This window comes from Panthera tigris, chromosome B3 (assembly GCF_018350195.1).
Source record: "Panthera tigris isolate Pti1 chromosome B3, P.tigris_Pti1_mat1.1, whole genome shotgun sequence".
Classification (NCBI taxonomy): domain Eukaryota; kingdom Metazoa; phylum Chordata; class Mammalia; order Carnivora; family Felidae; genus Panthera; species Panthera tigris.
The window spans coordinates 86,444,269-86,469,153 of NC_056665.1; the positions used below are offsets into that span (position 1 = coordinate 86,444,269).

At 37.9% G+C, this 24,885-nt stretch overlaps 1 protein-coding gene across 5 annotated transcripts in view; it reads left to right on the forward strand.

Annotated features, from left to right (window-relative positions):
• The window catches only part of TTC6 (tetratricopeptide repeat domain 6), a 198,148-nt gene that overhangs the window by 11,920 nt on the left and 161,343 nt on the right, over positions 1 to 24,885 (forward strand). The window lies entirely within an intron of this gene.

Genomic DNA, 24,885 nt, shown 5'->3' on the forward strand with positions numbered 1-24,885 from the left:
AGACGTTCATTATAGATTTAAGTGCGTGTGGTGTGGTATAAGCAAGACAAGCTAGACTAAACACTGGGGTGTTATGCAAGTGCTTTGAATTTCGAATTTGAATTTTTTAATATTTCATTGCGGGAGGGTACAGTCTTTTCAGTGGGAGAAATTGAGAGGCTATTTCAAAAATTAGTTCAAAGATTAGCTGTAGACCTGAGTAATACATCACTGGTAACCTTTCAAAGTCTTTGTGATTATTTAGTATTGAAATAACAGATGTTTTATATGAAAAACTCAGGCTTTTTCTGTTACGGCTTAGCATTAGCAGTGAATGTTTATCCAGAGCACATCGATGCATTACTACTAAGAAGTTGAATTAGTAAGAGTTCTGTGTTGTTTTTTTTTAGTGACAATCACTCTCAAAATATTTTTAAAAATTTACTAGCCAATTAAAGAGATTATTAGTGATTCTTGTGTGCCAGGCAAAAGGAGACAGAGTTTGTGTGCATTTTGCCTTGACAACCTCATCAGGTGGATACCCATAAGAGCCCTATTTTACATAAGAGGCTTCCTAGCTTTAGTGATGTTAAAGGACTGTCTCAGTTGTCCCAAACTAAGGAATGGCAGAGCTGGGATTCTACCCCAGGTGGTCACACCCCAGACACTGGACTCGAAGCATGCCAGAACTGTCCGTTTGTTGATTGTGATATGTCCCCAGGAGGGAGCAAAGCCAAATAGGGTCATAGGTTAAGATATTTTGTCCATTATATAGACTTTACTCTGGCAGAGACATTCAAAGCAAAAATAATAACAAGGGAATCTGAGTCCCACAGAAAGACAGAGGGGGGTGGGAGGGAGGGAAAAGGGGGGGGGAGTGGAGGGGAGGGGAGGAAAAAAAGAAAAAAGAGACTTTTTTTTTTTTTTTTTTTTTTGAGAATGGCAGTGAGGATGACTGTAAGAGGGAAGAAGATTCCGTTACTGTTCTTGGCTGCAGTGCCAGACCTGTTATTTGTACACAGAATACTGCTGCCACATTGTGTCTTTAAAATAGTTTCAGTACCAAAATACACTCTGGCTGTCATTTAAAGAATGTGATCATAAAGCCTATTAGGGAACAAAAACATGTAAGGACAAGAGTCCTCAGTGTCGTCTTTGACCTAACATTTGTCAGCAGAGTAGGACAAATGTTTTCAACTAAGACCCACACCTCCTCACAGTTACTCAACAAGATCAGCGTGGCTGCTTGGGGATTTCTAATTGGGTTTTGTGTGGGTCTCACAGAAAAAAGAATCAGGGATGTGCACTGGAGAACCTTAATAAAAGACAAATAAGTTCTCAGTGTCTGCCCCCATAAGAAGTAACTCCGTGACATTAGTCAAGGTACTTGACATAAAGAGGGGCCCATATTAGAAACTGGCTCAGAGGTCCCGTACACTTGGGAAAAGTTACTTTCAGGCCATAAGATAGAGTACATTTTGAAGGGTTCAAATGGAATAAAATATAAGAAGAAAGAGTATCAAATGACGAATGAATACTGGGACAGTAAGTTCTGTTCTTTGTGGTATTCCATTTGTCTTGTGTATCCTTTTTTGGTGCTTTCAGTTACCTGAATTGTTTAATGTAGGAGAGTGGCCTGGAGCATCAGAGTTCAGGAGCAAGGGGTGCTGACACTGTGTTATAGGACTTAGCCAGTAGCAAGTGCCCCAGTCTCATCCCTGCTTTCCATTACATTGATTTTTAGTGCTTTTGTGATTTTTTTAGTGCTTTAGCGATTTCATTCTTGCTTTTGAAGTTTTGCCTTTCCACGCAAACAATTCCAGAAGACAGAGCCTTGCATTATTTTGAATCAAAGTGCTTTCAAAAGTTTTATTAGGGTGAGAAATGGCTGTGGCTGGTTACGTAGGTGATGGATAGTAATAACAATGCAAATGTAAAGTGATGTCTAAATTCTGATTTTAAAAATTCATAAGATGAGAATAAGGACATTTGTTTTAAACATTTGTAATTTATGTAAACAACATACTTTCGAGGATGAGCAAGGAATATGGTTCTTCACTTTAGACATCTTAATTTGGAGTCACACAGCAATTCTCAGAGGGAAAGCCAGAGGAAAAGAGAGTCTTGGCAGAGTGTGTTGTCTCTGTTTAGAGCTCGGGCAAGGCCATTCCAGACCTAGCATTCAGAGTTTCACAATTACATAGGCCAAAAGTTGCACAGAATACCTGAAGGTTAACTTAGCTGTCAAGTTTTCTCATCCTTGGCACTAGTGACATTTTGGAGTAAATAATTCTTTGCTGTGGGTGGCTGTTCTGTGAATTGTAGGTTGTTAAGGATTATCCCTGGCTTCTACCCACTAGATGCCAGTAGCACAATCCTTTTGCTTCCCTTCCCCATCCCCTGCCCAAGTCATGACAGTCATAGTATCTATATATTGCCAAATGAGACCCTGGAGAGTAGGGCACCATGCCTCCCACGTTGAGAACCACTGGCCTAAACAGTATGTATATACCATTGTAGGAGGAATAGCAATGTTATATGGCCCTGTGTTTGTTTTACTGAGGCATCAATCACTCACAACATACATTCTAATTATATGAGACTGGAGTTCAGAGACTACCTTCTGGACATTAATTGAGAATGAAGGAGCCGGCCCATCCTTGCTTCTTTCATGTATAGTTGCTTTTTGCCACAAAGCACAAAGAAAAATGGCTTCACGTGACCTAGGTAGGAAAGAATTCATGTTCCAAGATCTTTTATGAACAAATTATGTGTAGCTCACAAATGTTATATCATAAAATCTATGACTACTTCCACTTCAGGGAAGATGAAATAGATGTACTTTCTCCTATTTCTCCTGTACAACTAAGTGCACTAGGCATAAGACAAACATGAGAATACTCCAAAAGGTGGAGAGAGGAAGACAGACTGGCTAGGAACTTCGGGTTCTGAGGAATCACATAGTGATGCTTTCTAGGGCTTTCTTTTTGCCTTATATCCTCCAGACTTGGATATAAGGATGCTGGCAAAATAGGAATGCCAGTGGATGCAGTAAAAGCTCCAGCAAAAGCCAGCTCTCGTTAGCCAAGGGATCAAGAAAGGGGCAGCCTAGAAAGACATAACTTTTAGACAATAACTGTGCTCCTCTAGCCAGAAACAGCAGAAAAAAAGCCTATGAACCCATCCCCACCTATACCAGCCAAGGCCGAATGGGGATCCTGGCCTTTCAATCTCACTAAGCTATAACAAGTTACCCCAACTTTTCTCCCCACTGAGGTGGTGTCAGTGGAAAGTCAGGACTTTGAACACTGCTCTGCAGTGAAGAGGCTGCCCTCTCCACTTTCCCTGTATCACTGGGCCCATGTGGGGAACAGTAATGAGATACCCCTATCCCTTATAACTAGAATGGTATCAGCAGAGGCCTAGTGGGAGCCAGAACTCCTACTCCCACCCAGCAATAATAAGGAAGCCTGCACCCCCGGTGTCAACAGAGACCAAGTTGGAACCTGTGCCCTCCCCCAACAACACCTACTAGAGCAATGCCATAGGAAGCCAGCTAAAATAGGAAGTTTAAATGAGATCCAGAGTCTCAGAACACATACCCAAATGTCCAAGTTTCAGTAGAAAATCACTTGTCATACTAAGAACCAGGAATATCTTAACTTGAAAGAAAAAAAGATAACAGATGCCAGCACTGAAATAACAGAGATGTTAGAATAAAGTGGCCCTCAAAAAGAAGGCTTCAGTGAGTAAATATGAGCACATTTGAAAAAATGAAAAAGTAGAAAGAGTTGACGGAAAAATAGAAAGTCTCATTAAAGAAATCAAAGATGTAAAGAGGAACCAAAGGAAAATTTTAGAACTGGAAACACAATAACTGAAATAAAGCCCCAGTTGATAGCTAAACAACTGAATGGAGAGGACAGAGGAAAGAATCAGTGAATTTGAAGGTGGAACAATCAACTTACTCAATCTGAACAACAGAGAGACAATAGACTGAGAAGAAAGTGTACCTAACTTCAGGACCTATGAGACTATCACAAAAGATCTAACTTTATGTCATCAAGGTCCTGGAAGCTGAGTAACCCCCAAACCGAAGAAACCCAAAGGATCCACACCAAAATATAATTGTCAAACTTCTGAAAATGAAAAAAAACAATAGGGGCACCTGGGTGGCTCAGTTGGTTGAGTGTCCAACTTTGGCTCAGATCCTGATCTCGCGGTCCGTGAGTTTGAGCCCCGTGTTGGCCTCTGTGCTGACAGCGCGGAGCCTGGAGCCTGCTTCATATTCTGTGTCTCCCTCTCTCTCTGCCCCTCCCTGACTCATGATCTGTCTGTCTGTCTCTCTCTCTTTCAAAAAAAAAAAAATTAAAAAAACCAACAAAACCTTTAAAGCAGTGAGAGAGAAACAAGTGTTACCTATAGAGGAAAACAACTTGAATGACAATTGATTACTTGTTAGGAATCATGGAGGCCAGAAGGAATGGGCACAATATTTTTCAAGTGCTGAAAGCAAAGCATTTTGTACCCAGAATTCTATGTCCAGTGAAATTATTCTTCAGGAATTGAAGGGGAAATCAAGGCATTCTCAGAGAATTTGTCACTGGCTGTCCTACCCTACAGAATGGCTAAAAAAGTTCTCTAAACAGAAAGGAAATGATTAGAAAAAAGGACACCAGGAGGGAAGAACACAATAAACAAAAACTGTGGCTAAATACAACAGACTTGCCTTCTCCTCTGTTTGATATTTCATGCTAAACATTAGACAGGCTCTACACTGTCTAATGTGATTCTAAATGTATGTAGAGGAAATTTAATTTAATGTAAGACAATTATAAATAGGAGATGGTAAAAAGACATAAAAAGAGGTAAAGTTTCTATGCTTCACTCTAATTGACAATATCAGTAGACTTGGTATATATAAGTTAAGTATATATAATATAATGCCTAGGATAGTGACTAAAAAAGCCATACAAGCAGATTCACTCAAAAAACACTATAGATAAATCACAATAGAATTATAAAATCTGTAAACTCATAGGAAGGCTGGTAAAAAACAGAGAAACAAAAACAGAAAAAAGAAAACAAAAAATAAACTGATAGCTTCAAATTCTAACATATTAATAACTACATTAAATATAAATGGATTAAATACACCAATTGAAAGACAGAGATTGGCAAGTAATTAAATACATAGCCAAACTATATTTTGTCTACAAGAGACTTACTTCTGATATAATGATATAGGCAGGTTGAAAATAAAAGATGAAAAAAACATATCATGCAAACATTAACTAAAAGAAATCAGGAGTGGCTCTATTAAGTTCAGATAAAGTGGACTTCAGAACAGAAAAAATTACCAGAGACATAGAGGAGATTCCAATATGGTAAAAGGGCCAATTCACCAGGAAAACAAAGCAATCCTCAATGTGTATGCACCAAATAACAGAGCTGAAAGACAGATAAAAACTGAAAGGAGGAATAGGAAAATCTACAATTATAGTTGAAGACTTCAACATCCCTCTTTTAACAACTAATAGAAAAATTAGACAGAAATTCCCCGAGAAGAACTCAACAACACCATCAACTTTCAGAATCTAATTGATGTTCATATAACACTTCACCCAACAATAACAAAATACATATTCTTGTCAATTGTCAATGGAACATATACTAAGACCATATCTTGACCATAGAAGTGAACTTCAATAAACTTAAAAGAATTGAAATCATACAGAGTGTTATTCTCTGACCATAATGGAGTAAAACTAACAATTAATACCAGAACGATAATAGGAAAATCTCCAAACGCTTGGAAGCTAAACAATGCAGTTTTTGTTAATGTTTATTTATTTTTGAGAGGGAGAGAAAGACAGAGTGTGAGCAGGGGAGGGACAGAGAGAGAAGGAGACACAGAATCTGAAGCAAGCTCCAGGCTATGAGCTTTTGGCACAGAGCCGGATGCAGGGCTCAAACTCATGAAGGGCAAGATCATGACCTGAGCCAAAGTTGGACCTCAACCAACTGAGCCACCCAGGTGCCCCAACAATGCAGTTTCAAATAATCCATGGATCAATAAGGAAGTCTCAGGGAAAAAAAGACATTGAACCAAGTTTAAAAATACATGTGAAAATTTGTGGGGTACAGGCAAAGCAGTACATTCATCCACAGAAATGAAAACTTACATTCAAACAAAAACCTGAGATGAATGTTCATAGCAGATTTTATTATTTAATAATCCAAACTAGAAAGAACCCAGATGTCCTTCATGGGGTAAATAGATATATTAATCAGCAATAAAAAGAAAGATACTTACAACAACTTGGATGGATCTCCAGAAAATTATGCTGAGGCAAGCAACAGCAACAACAGCAACAATAACAAACTCCCTGAAAAACAGCAACAACAACAGAAACAATAACAAACTTCCCAACAAACAAACAAAAACCACACACACAAAAAAACAACAACAACAACCCAGAAGAAACAATCTCTAAACATTAGAGACTGTATAATTACATTTATACAACATTCTTAGAAGGACAAAACTATAGGAATGGAGAACAGATTTGTGGTTGCAAGGGGTTAAGGACAGGCTTAGGGTGAGGTAGGGTGGGAAGAAGTCAGTGTGGCTTTAGAAAGGTAGCATGAGAAATCCTTGTGGTGATGGGAATGTTTGTATGGACTGTAGCAGTGCCAGTGTTCTGGTTGTGATATTGTGTTACAGTTTTGCACATATTACCATTGGGGGAAAGGGGTAAAGAGTACAAAGGATATTTCTGTATTACTTGGTACAAGTGAGTATGAGTCTACAGTTATCTCAAAATAAAAACTGAAATGTTATCAGAGTCTATATGCTTCTTTTTATAAGTTATAAGAAGAGACACAAGGAAACAATATATTCTCTTCTAAGTCCTCCTTAGTTCCCCATAGTAACCAATGCTTATTGTTGTTTATTCTTCTACACTTGTCTTAATATTTTAGTACAAATGTGCACACATACATGCACACATAAACAGGGTTTTCTCTTCATAAAAATAAGAACATATGGTGTACATTATTCTGCAACTTACTTTTTGACATATTTCAATATGTACAGCTTCTATTTTTTTCCTTTAAATAGCTGCTTATTATTTCATAATATTTAAACATTTCCTTGGCTCTTTGCTTTTCAAATTTCACTTTTCCTATCCTAGGAATAAATTTTTGTTCATTGGAGGTATAAATTAGGGAACCTACCTGGATCTGGGCCAAGAAAAACCATTTATATTGTTTGGATGACATAATACAATTGGGAGGGACTAGTTTGGACAGATCTTTTCTCTTCACAATGAGAGACACACTTATTACATCTTTCTCTTACACATTCCCTTTGTGCACTACTTTGTTGTCCTCATAGACAGAACGGGCTTAGGCTAATACAAATGATATAATGATTTCTTGATTTACACCTCTGTGAAGTTTTAAATCTCTCAGATTTGGGTGCTTTCAACAAATACCAAATACTTATATATTTAATTTACATTCATTTTTAGGAGATGGAAAATATTATATTAGTTTTTGAAGGAAAATTACTGCTTCTTTAGTCAGTTTGATTGTAGCAATGATTTTGAACCGAGTTGGAAGTTGTTCCTTCAGAATAAAGTTATTCTTTTGGATACAAATGCAGTTTATTTTCCATGAGGATTTTCTTTCAAGATTGAAATACTAAGTTATTTGAAAAATGAAATGCTAATTTAGTGTAGAATTCAGATGTGTTTTTTTTCTGATTCTTAGCACAGATGCTGCACAGTAATAATTTTTCTTTTGCTTGTTTGTATGATAACGTACCTCAATTTAAACTCTACAGGACAAATGCATTTTAATCTTGATCCATTTTCACATATACCAGGGTTTAAGTACTATGAGGAGAAGTGAAGAAACATGTTGGCAAAATAATTGCCTTTTCTGACTGTTTCAGGTACAATTATTTGGATATTTATGATAAAAGCATTTCCCCTCTGTGGATTGTTATTTCAACATATAGTGCAATTTAAATTTTGATTTCCTGATTTAGACGTTTTTAGATGCTTTAAAATTTAAAGGGCTGGTCCAAGGGCTTAGACTTTCTTTCCGTAGGAGATGAAGTGGGCATTATCTGAGAAGTTGCATACTTAAAATCCAGCACTATTTGCCACCTTAACATTGTATAGTTTTAGTCCACTTTAGGGGTAATTTTTGTGATATCTTCAAGTCATGATTTTCATCTATTTTGTGTAAAGTGAGAGGAGAGAGTTTATACAATTTAAAACAGTTTTTTGAAATTGAGGGCCTAGAGTAATATGGCCGCCTTGACAGCAAATTGAAATACCGGAATATCCTAGTTGGGTTACATGTTGACTTATTGTACATGGAAACCATTTATTTTTATTACTGAAAAGCATAGTATTTGATTGTGATTTAAGTCTCTTATTCTGTAGCTGTAAACAGCCTGAAGCTAGGCAGCTGTATTCTTTACAATTCTTGTTTTAAAGCATAATAGGTAAACATTGAATTTTAAGGATGGGTAGATAAACAGTTTTGACAGTAAAATCAAAATCTCAAGAACCAGCAAACCACAATCATGTCTGAACATCTCTCATCCCAAATCCAGGCAGCCTAACAGACTGTGCGGCACATTATCTAGTTGTACTGAATATGTATTTCATTTTGGGGGCATATTATTTTACAGGTACCTGGTTTCCCTAGTCCACTGCAAAATGCACTGAATCCGGGTCTCACCATAGCGGAAAAGAATGACTTGACAAAATCTGTCATATTTCTTATCTCTATGAGTTTTTATAAGCACAGTACAGAAAGGTTAAATTTTTAGTCTATTGTATTGAAACTAAAATATATATATAACATCTAAATTACTAAATATAGTCTCATTTAATAAATTTTTTTTTACATATTTTACTTTGTGTTTTTATTATATGGAAGGGAACTGTTAGAGTCTTGGTGATAAATTTTTCCATAGTTTTTCCTTACTCTCAGTTTTCCCTGGAATAGTGCCTGGAGCTGGAAGATGACCTAATTAACTATGTATTTTACATAACAAAACTGAGACCCAATGAGAGAAAGTGACTGTTGCAAGGCCACGCATCTAATTAGCATAGTGGAGACTGGATCCCTTCAGCTCTTCTGACAGCCAGACTAGAATTGTCTTCATTCTTATTACATCATGTTGATAGCACTTTCTTTCTTTCCCCCCATCGTCTCTTACCTTTTTTCCTTCACTATCTTAATACTTAGACCCCAGGTATCCAGAATCTTTTTTCACCGTGACTTTTCCCATCTCAGACTTCTGTGATGACTGCATTAGTGGGAAGACCATCACTCTCCCATTCAGGGATGGCCATCCTGGTGACCTCTGAGCTCAGCAGTTTTAGACCAAGAAGCAACGATTTGCTGCTCATAGAGCCCTGTGGTGATGGTAGAGATGGCGGGTGTGAGATGGGACTCAGGTTGGGTGCCTAAGATCCACACTGAGTCATAACATTAAAAGATGGAGGTGGGATGAATTACAGGTATTGATGACACTAGTAGTTGATTATATAGTCACTAGTCAGTTACAGTCAGCCAAGTACCACTGATTCTGCCAACTTAAGTTGGTGTTAATATGAACAAATGATAAAATCTCCATTATCTGTCATCTCTCATGTCAACTAAAGGCAGAGTAACAGACTGACCCACTTCTTCTTCATCTTATTAGCTTTATTTTAGGTTATTTATTTTATTTTTAAATCATTTAGCTATTCTCAAAGTGAAAGAATACCCACAACACTTTCTCTTTTTAGTCCAGTTAGGTTGAGTCCCCATTTTTGGGGGAAACCTTTTACATACTTGAAATTTTATTATCTGTGGTGGTTTGGGGTCTCGTTGAGAAGTCTCGACTTGAGAGAATGAAGTGTGTCAGTGGCCTTACCAGGAATTCCCAAAAGATAATGCTTTGGATATTATCTAAGAAAGGATGCAGGATTGTCATGATCATGTGGCTAACTATTAATTGGCATACTGGTTATCAAATTTGACCAGTCTTCATAATAAGTAAAATCCCCTGCACCCTCCACCCCTTCTACACCTTTTAAACTGGTAAGTCATCTTCTCTGTAGATCTCACAGATAATGCAGTAAATAAAATTCCCATTCTTTGCTTGGCTTACTGCAAATTTATTAGACACACAATAGAAGATTATAATAAAGCTAGACCTCGTCATTTCAGCCAAATTTCCCCTCAAGAACATCTCCAGTCTCAAGCTCTTCATCTCTTAATCATTTGAAATAAGGTTCCGAAGAAATGAAAGATTGAGACAGCTGAGACACTTTTCATTGTTCTGACTTCATTATGCTGTTGAGACCTGCCTGGGTGTACAGTCTTTGACAATCAATTATTACTTTGAAAAGTGATTATTAAACAGTTCATGGAATTATGGCTTTATATGCATAACTCTATTCTGTTGCTCTTTAGGGTTAAGCGAAAAGGCTTATTAAATATCCATTTACAATGGAATCTTTGAAAATGCTAAATGGAATGCATAATTCATATAGGCTGTCACCAGTACAATGCCAAATCAGTTTAGCCAAATATCAAGTAACAAGGAAATGGGAGTAAGTGGCAGTCCTAATAGAACTTGTTCTGGGCAGCTAATGGGTGCAGATAATCAGAAAACCTAAAATAAGAGTGACTTAGATAAGGTAGAAGTTTATTTCTCTCTTGTAAAATGTCACGTAAAAGGTAATAGAGGACTGATATGGTGTTCTGCAGAGTCAGGGATTCTTTTTTTTTTTTAATTTTTTTTAACGTTTTTTTTTTATTTTTAACATTTATTTATTTTTGAGACAGAGAGAGACAGAGCATGAATGGGGGAGGGTCAGAGAGAGGGAGACACAGAATCCGAAACAGGCTCCAGGCTCTGAGCTGTCAGCACAGAGCCTGACGCGGGGCTTGAACTCACGGACCGCGAGATCATGACCTGAACCGTAGCCGGCCGCTCAACCGACTGAGCCACCCAGGCGCCCCTGCAGACTCAGGGATTCTACCTACCATCTTACTGCTTCACTGACTGTGATCCTCATTCCCAAGGTCATCTCAAGGTCCAATATGGCTGGTTCAGCCATCACATCTGCATTCCATCCAGTAGGAAGGTGTAAATAAGAAAGCATTTGCCTGAATTTTCCCACCACTTCTGCTTATATTTCAATAGCCAGAGCTTAGCCACATGACCACATCTAGCTACAAAAAAGGATGAAAAATGAAGTCACTATACTGGGTTCATGTACTATTACAATGGAAGAGGGTAGAAGAGACACTAGGGCAGTTTTTGTCATAGTCTCTATATATGATGTGCCTTCTATGGAGACTTTACCTTTCTAGCAAAGTTTTAAACAGAGAGAGAGCATGAGTACCTGCAGTGTTTAACATTGTACTAGCACTAAGAATTGAAAGGTTTTATATGTGACCTAATTTTTAGCTTTAAGCAGTTAGGTAACATATCAAGGGAACTAACTGATCATGAAAAATGGTGGAGAAAGTCTTGGGATTGCAGTTTGATGACCTCAATAGGGATTCTTGATTTATAATTTATTTGTTTCTTAAATTATTGGCATCTGACTTTTCTCATCCCTGTGGTTAGAGTTTATAATACTTACCTTACTATACTGTGAAAGGAAAATATTCTTAAATAAAACAATACTTGTTAAATATACTGGATTTTTAGGGGTGTCTGGGTGTCTCAGTCGGTTAAGTGTCTGACTCTTGATCTCAGCTGAGGTCAAGATCTCGTGATTTGTGGGTTCAAGCCCATGTAGGGTTCAGTGCTGACAGTGTGGAGCCTGCTGGGTATTATATGTCTCCCTCTCTCTCTGCCCCTCTCCCGCTTGTGCTCTGTCTCCCTATCAAAATAAGTAAACATTTTAAAAAATACTGCATTTTTAAAGGTTTTTGATATATACTTTCACATTGCCTTTCAGTGAAGTTGAACCACCTGTATTCCTACCAGTAGTGAACACTGATCTGTTTCCCTACAGCCTCACCAACATTGTACATTATTGTGTTTCTGAACCTTTGCGAATTTGAAAGGCCAGTGGCTTTCCAATACTTTTCAGTTGTGGAAATTTTTCTTCAAATGCAGTATTCAACGAACGTTAAATATCCTAAGCATTTAATAGCATGGCAGCAGTGTCTCAAGTGGGAATGAAGGTCCTGGAACCTACCTGTTGGATCCAGGCTCACATCAGCACACTGTATGGCCGTTAAGTCATTTGTCTATCTGCTCAGTTTTTTGGGGTGCCTATACAAGACACTGAAATAGCAATGAACAAATGAAGTTCCCGCTTTCTTAGAGTTTACGTGCTAGAGAAAGGAGGCAGAGAGTAAACAAATCAGTAATATCTCAGGTGGCAATACATGACATAAAAAAGAAAAATGCTGGATAGAATAGACATTGATAGTGTGGAGAGATATTTATTTTTTTAAAGTTTATTTTTGAGAAAGAGAGGGAGGAGCAGAGAGAGAGGGGGACAGAGGATCCAAAGGAGGCTCCATATTGACAACAGAGCCCAATATGGGGCTTGAACATGCAAACCCTGATGTCATGACCAGAGCCAAAGTCAGATGCTCAACCAGCTGAGCCACGCAGGTGCCCAAATGTGGAGAGACATTTAAATCAGATGGTCAGGAAAGGATGGTGGGAGAATGTGACATTTCAGCAGAGGTCTGAAAGAATGGAGCAAGCCATGCAGTTCATGTAAGGGGAAAGATCATTCCTAGCAGAGGGAAGAAACATTGCAAATCTCCAAGGCAGGAATGTTTTTATGGAGTTTGAGGAACAGCAAAGTGGTGGGGCTTTGAATGGAGGTTTGGTAGGAGAGAAAGTCAGAGAGAGAGCCCGGAGCACGGTCAGTTAGGACAGTGGTTTTCAATACTATCGGACCCAGTGCTCCATTCTTATTATATATACTTTGCATATATTTTGCCCATTTTACTACCTTGAAATAAAATTCATAGATAATTATCATCTCCCAACCCACATAATGTCAAAAATTAACATAATGCCCTATTTGTAACATAAAGGATAAATGAGAGTAATTTATAATTGAATCATAATTCACTGGAATATACGATGAAGTTGCTACGTGTTCTTGGTAGGTATATTTGCAGCTATAATGTATAAGAAGGACCAGAGGGGCTCCTGGGTGGCTCAGTCGCTTAAGTGTCCGACTTCGGCTCAGGACATGATCTCACGGTTCGTGGGTTCAAGCCCCGCATCAGGCTCTGTGCTGACAGCTCGGAGCCTGAAGCCTACTTCTGATTCTGTGTCTCCCTCTCTCTCTGTCCCTCCCCTGCTCACACTCTGTCTCTCTCTCTCTCTCAAAAATAACTAAATGTAAAAGAAAAAAAATTAAAAAAAAAAAAAGAAGGACCAGAAAATGCGGTGCCTGGGTGGCTCAGTTGGTTAAGTGTTCGACTTCGGCTTAGGTCATGATCTCGTGGTTCAGGGATTTGAGCCCTGCATCAGGCTCTGTGCTGACAGCTCAGAGCCTGGAACCTGCTTCTGATTCTGTGTCTCCCTCTCTCTCTCTCTCTCTCTCTCTCTCTGCCCCTTCCCTGCTCGCGCTGTCTCTCTCTGTCTCTCAAAAATAAATAAAACAGGGATGAGAAAATGAAAACAGGGGCCACAAAATGAAAACACAGTGCAGGTAGCACTAGAATACATCTCAGGATAAATAAGAACGGATTAGACTTTTGTGTACATGATAAAAAGAAATAGGAAATAACAAGTGAAATGGTGATGTGTGCTAAGACCAATGAAGACCAATTAAGGACTTTTGAAACGGAGAAAGTGAGCTAGGCCTTTCTAGAGGTGTAGTGTCCAAATAAATTCCTGTTTCAACATGGAACAAAATGAAAAAGTATCAAAAAAACCCTCCCACATATCTTCCAACTTGGAATCTCAACATACGTCAGGATACATTCAGTCTCTGGAACTTAAAAAGACCTTGGAAGCCATCTTTTTTGATAGATGATGAGACTACTGAAAAAAAGAGTAATCTAAGAAGGTGTGGAGAAATAGGCCTCTGTAAACACTTTGAGAGCAAAATAAAACTAAATAACTTTCATATGTAATTTTAATGACAAATTTATCATTATTTTGTTAAAAGATTTAAAAATTATATAGATTAGCCATAATGTATTTAAAACTTTTCCTCTATTAATTAAATAGTCATTATTCCTGTGTTTCACATGTGTCTGCTTCATTATGTTTGGTTCTAAGCTAATGGAATGAATTTCTTTTATCCTCTGTTCATGTCTGCGTGCAACTGCTACCAATGCAGAATGAAACAGGTGTGTTTCAGCTTTTGGTGAAAAAGCTGATAGCACAGTTGACCTGATATTCTAAAATAGTAAGGATTTCCCAGGAAAACGAAGTGTGGTTTTCCCTCTGTTTACATAGTAGTTGCCTTCCTGGAAAATAAATGAGGGGGAATATTTTGTGTTTAAATATAAAATGGAGTTAGATTCTGGTCTCGGACATTTGTAAAAATGTTTTTTTACTGATATAAAAGCCTTTTAGGACATTTGACATTCAAGCTGATGTGGGTTATTTCTTTGTTTTGTGGGACTGCCCTGGGAACTGCTGGATGCCTAATCAACGCCTTGTCCTTCCTTGTTGACTAAATGCCTGTAGCACATTCCCATTATAACAACCCAAAATGCTGGCCTTCCCCCACCCCAGGCAATTTCTAAATGTTCCCTAGGGAGGAGTACTATTACTGATGTGTCATTTTGTAAGCCATGATAAAAACTTTGGATTTCTCTCCTAGTGATGTGGGAGGACTTTGGAGGGTTTTGAGCAGAGGCGTGACATGATCTGACCTTGTTTTAAAATTATCATCTACCTTCTGTGTGGACAATTGATTATAGGGGAAAGAAGGAAGACCAGTTAGGCACCTATTATGATAATCCAGGTGAGAGATGGTCGTGGCTTGGGCCAACTATAGTGATAAGGAGATGAGAAATAGTCTGATTCAGCATACAATTTGAAGGTTGCTTATGGGTTGAATGTGTGTGTGTGTGTGTGTGTGTGTGTGTGTGTGTGTGTGTGTTTGTGTAGAGGGACAGAGAGAGAGAGAGAGAGAGAGAGAGAGAGAGAGAGAGAGAAGGAAATCAAGAATAACTCCATGGTTTTTTAATGGGTGTAGCTAATGTAGAATATAGGTTTTTCTGAGGTAGTGAAGACCATAGGTAAGCCAGGTTGTGGGGTTCATTTTGGACATATTAAGTTTGAGATACCTGATACACTTTCAAGTGGAGATATTGAATAGGCATTTAGTTTTAAATCTAGGGTTCAGTGGGGAGGTTAGGGCTAGAAATATTGGAAATCATCTGTGACCAAATGGTATTTAAAATTAATTAAGCTGAAAGAGATGACAAGGGGAAAAGTATAGCTGGAAAGGAGAATAAATCTCTTAAGGACCAGGAGCTTGGGGGCATACCATTGTTTAGAGGCAGAGAGAAGAGGTATAATGAACAAAAGAAACTGGGAAGGACAGCCAGGTGTAGATGTAAAACTAGGAGAAGGTATATGAGGACTCAGAAACCAAGTGAAGAAAATGTTTCTAGAAGAATATGGTAACTGGGGTCCTCTGGGTGGCTCAGTTGATTAAGCGTCCAGCTTTGGCTCAGGTCATGATCTCAAGGTTTATGAGTTTGAGCCCTGCATCGGGCTCTGTGCTGACAGCTCGGAGCCTAGAGTCTGCTTTGGATTCTGTGTCTCCTCATCTCTCTGTCCCTCCCATGCTCATACTCTGTCTCTGTCTCTCAATAATAAATAAATGTTTAAAAAAAAAGAATATGGTAACTGTGTCAAATCCTGCTAAGTCAAGTAAGATGAGAACTTGTAAGGTTTCATCATAGTGTTATAATATTTAACTACACACACATATACCTGTGTTATAGATTTTATTGCTTTTGTGAATAAGATATTTTTCCTACTTACATTTTTAATTGCTTATTACCCTATTGGTTTTAATGTGTTGACTATCCCATAATCTCTCTGAACCCTCCTATCTGTTCCAATAGTTTGCCTATAGAATTTCTTACTTAATAAAATTTGTGTTGGATGAAAATGGTGGTAGTGAGCATCCCTATTTTATTCCTGACTCTAAAAGAAAGGCTTGGTTCTTAATTTCACCACTAAGTAGGATGTTTACCTTAGCTTTTTGATAGATTTCCTTATTAGATTCACTTTCTTTTTCAGCTTGCTAAGAATTTTAAAATCATGAATGTGTTGAATTTCATTCAGTACATCTTCTGCTTCTTAAATCTGTTGTCATAATGTGGATTCATCTGAACTATCCCTTCAATCTGGGAGAAATGTTTTTGGTTATGTTACAGTATGTTTTTATACATTGAGGATTTCTATTAGGGTTTTTGCATTTGTGTTTGTATGTGAGATTGGTGTATACTTTTTTTTTCTTGTAATGTGCGTGTCCATTTTTGCTATCAGGGTTATAATAACCACTTAAATTGGATGCTTTCTTTTTCTGTTCCCTAAAAACAGTTTCTAGAAACTCGTATTTGTTCTTTGAAAGTTTGGTAATTTTCATCTGTTATGTTGTTGGGCTGGTATCTTGGATGAAGAGAGATTTTTAAACAATTATCTCAGTTTCTTTAAGGATTATTAATTTATTCAGACTTTCAATCCCCTTTCCACTCCTAGGTCAATTTTGCGACACATGTTTCTAGACAATAATTCTTTTTATCCAAGTTTTCCCACATTTATTGGCATGAAGTTATTCACAGATTATTTCGGCTTATTCTGTAGCTTAATCTTTTGATTTCATAGCTGTGGAGTCTCAGTGTGTCGTGGCTTTGAATCTCAGTCTCCAAACACAGATGTGGAAGAAATATGTTTATTTCTCTAGAACTCAATTTAGTCTTTATTTGGAGTTCCCATTCCATCAGGACCACAGAAATTTGGTCTTAGGCGATTTGGGGATTCCCATCTCCACTCCTGGGATAGTTACAGGGTTCCCAAAGGTCACGTGCCATGCTGACCACTGCTGAAACATCCATACTTCTGTCTGGAGGTCCATTTAAGTCTTATTGGGAAATGAAGTCTTGTGCGTGCAGTCTTTTGACCCCTACTTAGCCCATAAGAATGGGCCTTAGAACACTTCTTTGCCAAGAGTTAGAGTCCTCACAGCTTGTGCTGCGTTGGTAGCCTTGTGTGGAAATCAGTTTTCCTATTTCAGACTCAATGTGTGCTTCTTTATTTTGCTCAGTATGTGTGTCACATGGCACCTGGCCAGTCCCAGTATTGTATTTGTCTCCTCTAGTGAGGGGATGAGGCCCTTAGTTCTGCTTCTCAGGAGGCGAGTGTGAAAGCCAAAGGTCCTGCACTGGCTGTCAGGAGGGACCTGTTGGCCGGGATGGATGGATGGCCACGGCTGAAGCTGATCTTGCTCTGTGACTTCTTTATGTATAACACTGCTCCATCCAGAGCTTGACTGTGTTGTTTTCCTTGGCGTCTGTAATACCAGGAGGCATGGTTGAAAGTGTTTGGACTTCTACTCCTGGTGACAGGCAACCGATGCCACTTGCTCAACAGGTCTCCCCTCCATTGTCAGTCAACACAGGTCCCTGCTGAATTGCCTCCTGTTACCATCTCTAAGGCTCCTTCAGTTCCCCCCGCTGTCCCATCTGCGTTTGCCACTTTTGGGCATACGGAAGTCATTTTGCTGTTCTCAAGACTTGCTTGGGCCTGGTAAACTGTGCAAGGTTATATAATCCCCCATCTGCTTCAACACTCCCACATGGCCGTTTCTTCTCTGGGATCTTGCTGCATCTTGGATTCTTCATGGGAAATGGTCCCATATTTTTTTTTTCTCTCCATTTCCACTAACACTTTCCACTGTTGTTTCCTTTGGGCTCAGCCCTGGGGAGCTGGGGATGAGATCCTATCACAGGGACCTAGCTGCCTCCACGTTTTCATCACCTCCCCACCAGCTTTCTCTGGCCCAGGGATTCAATTCATTTCTAGCTGCATAGTGAGGGTATATTACTCAAATAAACTCATCTTATTTTCTACCAGATCAACTGTCATGGTCCTGTGTTCTTTTGCTGCAAAAGATTCTTAGGCTTTTTGAAACCTGAAAGCCAGAGAAAGACTCTTGTTTTATCATTTTATGTTCTGGGATGGCACTTTTTACCTGAGGCCATGGGCTCAGAATGCCCAAACTGAGCAAAGGGAGAATATTAGGGGTGTAGGTTGAAGGGAAACATCAGTGGATACTTCAAAACTATCTCTCCAGAGCCTTCATTTGACAGATGAGGAGATAGTGTCAGAAAAGTAACTGATTTGCCAAGGTCACATACAGTTAGTGGTGGAGCAGAGAGACCAAACTCCAGATACTCTAACTACTACTCTTGTGTTCTTTGGTATTATATACTTGTTATTTGAAACAAATACGGAGTTTAGGTTCTATAGCCCAATATATATTTCACCTAGATTTATTTTTATTTGGGTATAGTTGACACAGAATGTTACATTAATTTTAGGTATACGATATAGCGATTTGATGATTTTATGTATTATGCTATGTTTACCACAAGTATAGCTATCATGTGTCATCATACAATGCTTATTACAATACCATTGACTGTATTCTGTATATAGTCAATGTGCCTTTTATTTCACAATTTACTCATTCTGTAACTGGAAACCTGTATCTCCCATTCCTCTTTACCCATTTTGCCCATCACCCTCCCCTCCTCCCCTCTGGCACCTATCAGGTTTTTTTTTTTCTATATTTATAGGTCAGATTCTGCTTTGTGTTTGTTTATTCATCATTTTGTTTTGTTTTGATTCCACTTATGAGTGAAATCATGTGGTATTTGTCTTTCTCAGTCTGACTTATTTCACTTAACGTAATACTCTCTAGGTCCATCATGTTGTCTCAAGTGGCAAGATTTCATCTTTTTTTATTGCTGTGTCATATTCCATCATATACACACACGTACACACACACACACACACACACACACACACACACACACACCCCACATCTTCCTTATCCATTTGTCCATTGATAGACACTTAGGTTACTTCCATATCTTGACTTATTGTAAATAATGCTGCAATAAACATAGGGGTACATGCATCTTTTCAAATTACTGTTTTTGTCTTCATTGGGTAAATACTCAATAGTTATTTCACCTAGGTTTTTAAATACATTATAACTGCCATCATGAGAGTTCCTTAGAAAATGAATCATTTTCTTAATAATTATGTGTTCAATCCCTTAAGGACAGATATGCTCTTTTTAATTTTTACTCTTTCAGTAGAAACATTTTCTAAATTCTTTTAATTTTTTTTAATGTTTTGTTTATTTTGAGAGACAGAGACAGCGCAGATAGGGGAGGGGCAGAGAGAGAGGGAGACACAGAATCTGAGCCTGACGTGGGGCTTGAACCCAGGAACCAAACTGAACTGAACCCTGGGATCATGACCTGAGCCAAAGATGGATGCTTACCCTACTGAGCCACCCAGGTGCCCCTCTAAATTCTTTTATACTGTGTCCTTTTTTTTTTTTTTTTTTTTTGTTTTTTTCAATATATGAAATTTATTGTCAAATTGGTTTCCATACAACACCCAGTGCTCATCCCAAAAGGTGCCCTCCCCAATACCCATCCCCCACCCTCCCCTCCCTCCCACCCCCCATCAATCCTCAGTTCTCAGTTTTTAAGAGTCTTATGCTTTGTCCTTTTGTAAAAGCAGGTGTGACTTGTTCTGCTTGCCTTCCAATTACCCAGCTCAGGTGCTAAGTTGACCGATCCCTTTCTTGAGGACAAGGGATACCATTTTGGATGTTGGTTCCTTACACTGTGCTATAATACAGTGATGCCCAAGGTCTTACTGGGTGAGTGAAGTGTTTGCCCCCACACCCTATATTCAGCTGTGCTTCGAGTTCTTTGTTTTCTTTTTATAATTTTTGTTTCCTCCTTCCCATTACGCTGACAGCTGTCTCTGTTTTGCAGTCAGTATTTCAGTGTGTTGTAAGGAGCCCCTCTCCCACAGCTTTCTTCCTAATATCTTATTTCTATTCTGCCCTAGGCTTCGAAACTAGATAAATAAGCTTGGTAATATTGTTTGTAAAGTGAGAGTAAATAGCCTCTGAGGGAGGGCCTTAAAAGCTTTCCTATGGGAAAGTGTGTGAGCTTCCTCTGTGTGGGCCTTTGCTGACATCTCCTTTGCCTGCTCTAAGGCCTTTTTTGCTTACATCCTGCTTCCTATGGGCTCGGCTAGATCCTAGATCCGTAAAGTTGCAGGATGTCTGCAAGGTGAACAGGTGAGGAATAACTGCTTTTTTTTCTTTTCTTTTTTATTGATTCAGAGATAATGTAAGAATATTTTGCATTTGAACGAACCATATTCCTAGCACAGAGCTATTACCTAGATTCGTTGGGAATCAGAACAAAAAATAACCACCACAGAACCACAAAATACCTTTGGGCAATTAGATTATTTAAGATGCAAACTATACCCTGACCTTGGGGGCTTTTTGAACCACAGCTGTCAATTTAAACAAAACTCCCAACCTAATTAAACTTTTGTTGGATGGGGTGCTAGTTTGAGAACTGGTTGGGCAGCTTTTAAAACTTAATGAGCTGTTCTTTTACCAGAAAACACATAGAAGTACTAATACTTAGTACGTATATTCTTTAAGGATAACCATAAGTCTTCCTTTTGTCACTTTTTGGAAAATGAACAATTTTCTGCATATAGATTAATTGTAATGTTTACAGATTTTCTTCACATAGTTGTTATATTGTAAAAGTGGAGTGATGCTTATTTTTCTAGACTCCTCTCCTCTCCTTTCCCTCTCTTTTTTTCTTTCTTTAATTCTTCTCCGTCTTCCCAATTTAATACAGTTTATAAGTTGTTCTTAGTTCCCTGTCACTATGCATTTGGATATTTAAGAAAACATCATCAGCCTTTTCTTTTTTTATTAAGATTTTTATTTTAATTCCAGCATAGTTAACGTGTTACGTTAGTTTCAGGTGTACAATATAGCGATTCATTAATTCTGGACCCTACTTAGTGCTGGTCTTGATTACGTGTGTTCTTGATTCCCTTCACCTGTTTCGCCCAGCCCCACCCCACCGCCCCCTGGTCATCATCAGCCTGTTCAGTACTCACTTGGCCCTTAGAAAAAATTGAACCTTTATATATTTTTCATCTGTGATTAATTTTGGGGTCATTTAAGAAAACACTGAATTTTTCTTTCATGTATATTTATCTAGTGCCTTAGAAGTACCAAATATTAGTGATGTATAATCAGATATATTTAAATATACAAAAATCAAAAGAACATTTCTGCATGTGAGTTGTTTAGTATGACTGAAGTATCGAGTTGTGGTAAATTCTGCATTAAGTTGGGTGTCAAGCAAGGGTGGATGTAGAGACTGGAGGGATGTAAGCTAGGGAGGCGGGCAGAGGTCAGCTTGTGATCATGGGAAAGAGTTGAGGTTTGATTCTGATGGCGTTGAGAGGGCACTGAGGAATTTTAAGCAGGGGAGTTACACGATACAATGAGTGTTTTGGAAAGGCCATTCTGACAGCAGTGCCAACATAGACTGGTGGGAAGCAAGAGTGAGGGGGCTGAAACCTTACTTCGGAAAGAAACGAAGAGTGAATTAAGGCAGGAGAGCAGGGCATAAATGACACAGCAAGACATATTCAGGCGAGGGACTCAGAATTTGGTGGTGGCGATGACAGTAAACCATTAGGTTCAACCATTTGAAAGGCTCTTTATATAGGTAAAAAATGGCCAAAGCAACCATTTCATATGGTTCAGCTCAACCCATTGCAGAAGATTTAGGAGTGATGGCGAGGACCTGATTTGGGAATAATTTGCAGTAATATTAGCTGTGATGGAAAAAAAAGAAATTGGACTATATCTATAAGAAGTTATATAAGGATTTTCTTTGAAAAGATGTTTATGCATTGAGGGGAAAGAAAGAGATTAGAAATAGAAGAAGAAGAAATGGATTTAATGCTGTTGTTGTTTTGTTTCATTTTTAACTTAAGTTTTGTCAAAGTGATACCTAAATATAGTTTGGAAAGTCCTATGTTACTAGGCTTATAACAGTAGTTCCTTTGCAAACCTTTCCATACCTCCCGTTCCTATCCCCATAGAACGTTACAATCCAACCTTTTAACTGTTTCTCCTTCTATATATCTTTGTATTTCTAAACATATTTTAATGCTTCTATTTCTAATTTTTCTTCATATTAGCATTTATCGATTTCCTTTATGGAACATGACAGTTAAGTGCTTTTACTACCGCTTACGCCACCCCCCCTTATCATGGTACATACAGTTTTGTATCTTCTCAATAGAGTTAATCATAATTTTTGGTATTTGCAATATTATATTTAGGAAGACATCACAAATAAAATTTCCTTTATGGAATAACTGCTTCTTAGTAGAGTTGATGATTGAAAAGGTTTTCTTTTTTAGTTTTCTATGTATACATTACTAATTTATCCCTAAGCTCTTTGATACAAATATCTTTTTACTATGTTTACATACATCAGATAATCTCTCTCTCTCTCTCTCTCTTTTTTTTTTTTTTAAGGTAGGCTCTATGCCCAACATGGGGCTTGAACTCATGACCCTGAGATCAAGAGTCACCTGCTCTACCAACTGAGTGAGCCAGGCACCCTTCATCTTCTTTTATTGAGACATTCCTTTTGGAGCTCTTTGATTTCCTGGTGTAATCAGGATTAATAACCCTCGGGGCCACTACTTAGCTGTGGACTTCACATTTCCCTTCATTATCCATTGATTGCATCCTATATTTTCCTCTTTTTTGATTTAGTATCAGAAAAGGATACATGGGAGGTACTTTTTTTTTTTTAAGATCTCACCTCTGAAAATTTTATTATTTTAATTTCACTTAAAATAATAGTTTGGCTGGTCACAGGATGCCGGGTTGGAAATCATTTTATTCAGAACTTTGGAAGCACTGTTTCATCTTCTTCTAACGTCCATAGTTGCAGGTAAGAAATCCAATGATGTTCTCATTTTGGTTCCTTTTCAGTCACTTTTTGTTCCCCTCTCTAAAAGCTTTTCACCCCAAGTTTTCTGGAATTTCACAATGCCATGATGTGGTTCTTTTATCACTCGTGGTGGCCCCTCAGTAGCCCTTTGAATTCTAGTGACTCATTTCAGTTAGTTCTGGGAAATCTCCTTTTATTAGTTTTTAAAAAATATCTTCTCCTCTATTTTCTCAAATCTTTCTTTCTGGATTTTGTGTTACTTGAATGTTGCTCCTCTGGAGTAATTTCCTTAATTTTTTATATTTCTCTCTTATTTTCTTCTTCATTGTCTCCTCTTTTCTTCTAGGAGAATTTTCTCAATTTTTTTCTTCTTCCTTTGTATTCGAAGTAAATGTTTCTGCTGACATATTTTACTTTCAGCCCCTTTTGTCTTCTGCTCTGGTGTGGGAGAGAGAGTTATTTGTTTGTATGGAAGGGGACCTAAGGAGGCATTTTCATTTTTGTAAAATGTGGTTACATTTCCTAGAGAGTTTTTGATAAAATAATAAAATATTTACAAGACATTCTCATGTCAATTTATCACTATTACTGTTGTTATATGTATATATATATATATATATATATATATATATATATATATACACACACACACATACACACATATACACTGGCAACTTACTGTATGCATTATAATAGTAAGACATAATAATAAATAACTCTAAAAATTTTTTAAAAAATAAAGAAAGGGTGCCTGGTTGGCTCAGTCAGTTAAGCATCTGACTTTGGCTCAGGTCATGATCTCATGGTTTGTGGGTTCAAGGCCCGCATGGGGCTCTATGCTGACAGTCCAGAGACTGGAGCCTGCTTCAGATTCTGTCTCTCTCTCTCTCTCTGCCCCTCCCCTGCTTGCACTTTCTCTCAAAATTAAATAAGCATTAAAAAATGAAAAAAAAAATAACTCATATAGAATATACTTATAGGTTCTTATGGTCTATCAGGTCATGCCCAAAGTAAACTTCTTTTAATATATTCCTAGTTAGAAAAATGTTTATTTAAAACAATGTCTTCTTGGGGTGCCTGGGTGGCTCAGTCGGTTAAGTTGTGATCTCAGGGTTCTTGAGTTTGGGCCCTGCATTGGCTGTGCTGACAGCTCAGAGCCTGGAGCCTGCTTCAGATTCTGTGTCCCCACCACCCCCCTTCTCTGCCCCTCTCCTCTATCTGTCTTTCTCTCAAAAATAAATAAACATTAAAAAAAATTAAAAAAAAATAAAAATAAAACAATGTCTTCTTATAGTTAAAGCTTGTTTAATATAACTTTTTCTACAGATAGTTTTTAGAAATCCTCCTTTTATTGAGAAGATAACAAACATCATTTTAAGAAAATGAGTGTTGTAACTGATAGAATTGTCAGAGAGTAAAGCAGCTCAGCGATAAATAATTTTTCTCCTGTTTTATTTATTTTGAAAGAAGATACATAAGAATTTTCTTTGAAAAGATGGTTGGTACCTAGACAAAAGTTAAATTGGAATAATAGTGCTCCCAGAAATATGGGTAAGTCAGGTACTTGAGTCATTGAAAAATTTTGTGTTCCAGTCCATAGAGAATGATGCTAGATTTTATGGTGGACTGAAATCTATTAACGCTAATCTGGAGATTATACTTTACCATTTATCAATTTACTCCTTAAATAACTTTTAAATAAATACTAAGTATATGATTTCATTTCAGTCTGTGGATAGGTTTGTGAACACTATGACTGAGTTGTTTGGGCTGCTTGTTAAGGTGTGCGTTACAGCAACAGCTACTGACCCACTGCGC